At 39.5% G+C, this 6,137-nt stretch overlaps 1 non-coding gene across 1 annotated transcript; it reads right to left on the bottom strand.

The window, feature by feature from the left end:
- Positions 1-2,292: 2,292 nt before the first annotated feature.
- On the bottom strand, positions 2,293-2,446 carry LOC122478117. The gene has a single exon (XR_006295868.1). It is a non-coding gene; the product is annotated as a small nucleolar RNA SNORA62/SNORA6 family (small nucleolar RNA).
- Positions 2,447-6,137: the final 3,691 nt, after the last annotated feature.

Raw genomic sequence — 6,137 nt, 5'->3', positions numbered from 1 at the left:
CTTTGCAGAGCTGATCCCACATTAGTTCCACAGCCCCAGACTCCCTACCACCCTATCTCTAAACAAAGTGTGTCAAGGATCAGGGAAATGAACACAGCAGCTGCTGCTGGACCCTCCTGGCCAGCACTTCCATTTGCTGTTTTCTGTCCTAATCAGTCCTCCCATATCACACTCTATACCATATCACAATCTACCTATTCCTTGACATAGGTATCTGCAGTAGTCTCTGTCCCTAATAGACCTTTGCTCAGCATGGATACCAGATACTTGTAGAAACAAGGAATGAAAGGGCTTAGGAAAAGGGTTGTGAAAGGGCTGCATTGTCAAACTGGTGTGGCTAACCAATTCAGGACCATCCTGCTATCATCGTTCTTTACCAGGAAAATACCAGAATCACATCTGTAGTCAAAGTTGGGCTTTTTACTCATTGCAGTGAGGCAGAAAGTTACTATGGATTACTGATCTTGTTCTCTCTCCACTCTCTCTGTCTCTGTCCCCCTGCCCCATCTCAGCCCTCAGATCACTTCACTAAAGAAAAATAGCTGTCATGTTGTAAGGACACTCAGACAATATATAGAGAGGTCTTATGTGGCAAGGAATTGAGGTCTCCAGCTAATGTCCATGTCAATGAGCTTTCTTGGAAGCAGATCTTAAGGCTCTAGGAAAGCCTTTAGATAACATACAGATTTGGCATATGTACTGATTACAACCTGTGAGAAAAACTGAGCCAGAATTACCTAAGTCACTCCTGAATTCCTGACTGACACAAATTATAAGGTAATAAGTTTTTTCTTTTATTTTTAAGCCACTAGAGTTTGAAGTAATTTGTTATGCAGCAGTAACCAACTAATACATTAACTGAGCTATAAACTTGGGGTGATTATTTCTCACTGACAGAAGCTTATGAGGGTCAAATGAGAGAATATAATTTGTAAAGCTCTATCACACAGTGGGTTTAGGTTTCCTTGTAATCAATCTGTTTAATGGATGCTAGCATACAAGGTATTCATTAAGGACAGTCCTTGATATCAATACCTGTTGAAGTAAATGGTAGGAAGCAGTAGTGGACAGAGAAGATGAACAGTCATGCAAATCCAACAAGAGCCTTAATCAAACCCACAGGAAGCTCTGGAGCTATAATGGTTCTTCAGAGTACTCTCTACTTGGGATAAGGTCAGTCATAAATGTAAGCAACCTGACAAGGTCTAAGGTATCTATCTACAGTGGTGAGCCTGCCTGCTGACAGTATTCCCAGTATTTGTGGAGCAGCATTTCCTTAATTGAAAGGGAGAGTATGGACAATGATCAGCGTCCATCAAAAGCACTATCCAATCATCAGAAGGTCCTTTAAAGCAGTAGCCAAGACCAGAATTTGAATTACACCTTTAGGGTCCTATTGTTTGTTGGTATTTTTAATCGCTGAATATTTTTTGATACTTAAAAGTTATAGTTTTTTGTTTTCAATTTTTTTTCAACGTTTTATTTATTTTTGGGGGGACAGAGAGAGACAGAGCATGAACGGGGGAGGGGCAGAGAGAGAGGGAGACACAGAATCGGAAACAGGCTCCAGGCTCTGAGCCATCAGCCCAGAGCCTGACGCGGGGCTCGAACTCACGGACTGCGAGATCGTGACCTGGCTGAAGTCGGACGCTTAACCGACTGCGCCACCCAGGCGCCCCTTTTGTTTTCAATTTTTGTCAGCTTCATTGACAGCTGAATTCTTAAGACAAATTAAATATTTTCTATTCTCTCTGTCTCCCAGTTCTTTGTAAAAAGCATGATTTAGGGGCACCTGGGTGGCTAAGTCGGTTAAGCATCCTACTTCAGCTCAGGTCACGATCTCACCATTTGTTGGTCCGAGCCCCGCATCAGGCTCTGTACTGATAGCTCAGACCCTGGAGCCTGCTTCACATTCTGTGTCTCCTTCTCTCTCTGCCCCTCCCCCATTCTCTCTCTCTCTCTCTCAAAAATAAACATCAAAAAAACTTTTAAAAGCATGATTTAAAATTGTTTTTTGTTGTGGCACCTGGGTGGATCAATTGGTTAATTGTCTGACTCTTGGTTTCAGCTCAGGTCATGATCTCACGGTTCATGAGTTTGAGCCCCAAGAGACAGGCTCTGTGCTGATAGTGTGGAGCCTGCTTGGGATTTCTCTCTCTCTCTCTCTCTCTCTCTCTGCTCCTCCCCAGCTTTCTCTCTCTCAAAACTAAATAAATAAACATTAAAAAAATTAAAAAATAAAATTGGTTTTGTTTATGCTATTAATTTCTTTTTTTGTTTTAAAAACCTCATACTTGTAGCAATAATTACTATCAAACTCCACTCATTGGACCAGAGACACTTATGGTGTTAGCAAAGGACATGCCCCTCATGTAACACACTACATACATTTGTTAGTTCATTGGCCAGCTAGTGGCCTCAACTCCAAGCTGCAATAATGTGCAGGCTATTAATTTAATTTCTGTTTTCTGGATTTTATTCACTAATTGAGCAGAGTGTTCATTTCTATTTATCATTGCCAATAGTCAATCTATTACTCTTTTCTAATTGTAAAAAAGTAGAAATATTTTTGGTACTGACATTACTAACAAAAACAGGAATATAAGTGGGTTTTTGGTTTCAAGAAACTGGGAGAACATTAACTTGTGCCAGGTAGCCAACCTGAGATGGTAATGGGGAACATGCATAATCTAGAAGCTTTTTTTTTGAGTTTACTTATTTATTTTGAGAGAGAGTGTGTGTGAAGGCAGTAGAGGGGCAGAGAGAGGGAGAAAGGGAGAATACCAAACAGGTTCTACACAGGCAGCACGGAGCCCAGCACAGTGCTCGAACTCATGAACCATGAGATCATGACTGGACTCAAAACCAAGAGGTGGATGCTTAACTGACTGAACCACCCAGGTGCCTCAAACCTAGAAGCTTTTATTTTCACATAAAGGAATATACTTTGGAAGAAACCTTTAAAATGATATATTTAAAAAGGAGTTTTGTAGCAAATGTATGTGATTTTATGTGCGTGGGTAAGATGGAACATAAATCCTGTTGGGGGATGCATAGCAGGTTATTTGTGGTTAATACTGCCAATTTGTCAGTGTACTCAGTGGTATCCATTTATTCATTCACTCATTTATTCATTCTTTCTCTATCTTTCTTTGTTTCTGTCTCTCTCACATACACACAGACTCAAATGAACATACTCATGCAAACGGATTTTTCTCTAACAGAGACTAGAGCCAAAGGGCACTTCTTGCAATGTTTCAGACACTTAGTGCACTGTATGTTAAGAAGCCAGTCTTGATATTTCAGGTCCAGAGGTCACTTCTGTCAGAATCAAAATATGAGCAGTGTTTCTGTTAATTATTATTTGTTTCACTTTCCTAAGTATTCAGACAAACTTTGCCTAATAATACCTCTGTCAACTAAAGACATCACTGCAGCAGCAATCATCTTCAATCTTTGCAATTAAATGGCACTCTACATCTTCAGGCAGAAAAGCCAATGGCTTGCTCTTTCCAGAATTCAAGGAATAGCACACAGAAATTTTAACAGCTTTAATAAACTTGATCATCTAAAATGCCAGGTCCTGACATCACTAGTTGCCCAGCTCAGTCCTCTCTTGAGCTTCAAACTCTCATTTACAGCTCCATGTGAAGCAAGGTAAGTGTTAGAACCACCACTGTGTGCAGGCTGTGATATGTAAAATGTGTCACAATCAAAGCTCTCCAATAGATATCTGGACCACCATTCATGTATCTCCACCTTCATCAAGCATTATACCCCTTGTCTCTTCTGTATCTCTAGCTGTGTTTGTGTGTCTATAAGGGAGGCATAAACTGAATATCTTAGTGTAGTCTGACAGGAGCTTTCATTTCAGTGAGTGCACAAAGTCAGCTCACACACAAGACAATAAAGCCATGTCCTTTGCTACTACAAATCTACTAGGGAACTAGTTATGAAATGAACTCTAAACTCAAGAGGCACACAGGGAAAAGTATGTGAAGACAGAGGCTTTGAGAAAAAGAAACATACAAATGTGGAGCTATGTCTGAGTGTCAGCCTCCGCACAGAACCGTTAATGTAGAATTTCTCATCATTAAACTGGAAACATGTTAACCCCAAACCTTGACATCAGCTGAGTCAATGGGAGCAGGGATACCAGCCATAAGGAGAGATTCTAAAGGAGCCCATTCTGGGATGGGCCCTCATCAGCAACCTGTGGTTCCCTCTATGCCATAGATTCCTCAAAATATATAAACACTCAATTTTTTAAGTTTATTTATTTTGAGAGAGTGCATGAACAGGGAAGGGGCAAAGAAAGAGGGAGAGAGAAAATTCCAAGCCAGTTCCATGCTGTCAGCACAGAGCCTGATGTGGGGCTCAATCCCACGAACCACAAGATCATGACCTGAGCCAAAACCAAGAGTCAGACTACCGACTGAGTCACACAGTGGTCCCAGGATATAAACACTTTAAATTTTATACAAATGATATAAGCATTTTAAATTCTAATGGATTATGTCAAGTGAAACAAAATTATAAAACTGTGGAGTATACTATAAGGACCTGTTTGTCAACACTCTTTTCATCTAAAAAAATAGTATATTCTCTGTCCCAGCATTTCCATTTTTGAAAATTTATTTTATCATTTAACAGGCTATCACAAGTTTTGCAATAGGATTTCTGTAATTACTGTAGCTGAGATTTTCATGACTTTATCTGGCATTTTTGTTGCTTTCAATGAGAATTCTAAGTTGAGATAATTTTGTCTTTCTACATCAATTTTGTCTTTTTATATGAAGGATATTAATCTTTGCGAGTAATATATATGCCAGTTTTTCTTCCTAGATTTTTATATATTTTTTAAATTTTTGCAAGCAAAGTGGTTTAAAAAATTTAATAGATTTTTGTGATTAAGGAAACAATATGGTTCGATATTTTATTTTATTTTTTTAATTTTATTTTTTTTTCAACGTTTATTTATTTTTGGGACAGAGAGAGACAGAGCATGAATGGGGGAGGGGCAGAGAGAGAGGGAGACACAGAATCGGAAACAGGCTCCAGGCTCTGAGCCATCAGCCCAGAGCCTGATGCGGGGCTCGAACTCACGGACTGCGAGATCATGACCTGGCTGAAGTCGGACGCTTAACCGACTGCGCCACCCAGGCGCCCTTGGTTCGATATTTTAAAAGTTAATGAAGAAGGGGCACCCGGGTGGCCCAGTCAGTTAATCATTTGAATCTTGGTTTTGGCTCAGGTCATGATCTCACGGGTCAGTGGGTTCAAGCACCACACAGGGCTCCACATTGACAGTGTGGAGCCTGCTTGGGATTCTCTCTGTCTCCCTCTCATTCTGCTCCTCCCTTGCTTGTGCTTTCTCTCTTTCTGAAAATAAATAAGCTTAAAAATTAAAAAAAAAAAGTTAATGAAGAATATGTCATAGAACTCCAGCCTGTGGATCAGTATTGTAGACCATCCTTAAGCAGTAAAGGCTCCAGAAGTCAGTGAAACACAACTTGGGCTACAGGATAAGTGCAGATTTCAAGTTCTGGCTCTGAATATTTTTAGTACTGTGCTCTGTGGCAAGTGACTAACTTGCTCTAACTTTTAACTTCTTTGTAGGGAGGATAGTGAAAATAATACATACTGTGAAAGATATAAGTATTGAAGGAAATCAAGTGCCAAGTTCCATCCACAAAGAAGCAGATTAGTTTCTTGATGAACACAGATGTAAAAACCCTCAACAAAATTAGTAAACTAGGACATTTACAACTCCACACCAGAGAAAATGGATACAGAATCTGAATAGACTTTTTTTTTCCCAAAGAAGACATGCAGATTGCTGGTACATGAAAAGATGCTCAACATCTCTAATCATTAGGGAAATGCAAATGAAAATCACAATATTATTTTTATACCTATCAGAATAGCTAGAACCAAAAAGACAAGATATAACAAGTGTTGGCAAGAATGTGGAGAAAAAGACATTCTTGTGCTCCCTAGGTGAGAATGTAAACTTGTGTAGCCACTATGGAAAAGGTATGGAGGTTCCATAAAAAATTAAACATAAATACCATATGATACAGTAAATCCACTACTGGGAATTTACTAAAAATGCTAATTGGAAATGATTTATGCAT

The sequence above is a fragment of the Prionailurus bengalensis genome, chromosome X (assembly GCF_016509475.1).
Source record: "Prionailurus bengalensis isolate Pbe53 chromosome X, Fcat_Pben_1.1_paternal_pri, whole genome shotgun sequence".
In the NCBI taxonomy this organism is placed as follows: domain Eukaryota; kingdom Metazoa; phylum Chordata; class Mammalia; order Carnivora; family Felidae; genus Prionailurus; species Prionailurus bengalensis.
This window is presented reverse-complemented; position numbering and strand designations above follow the sequence as displayed.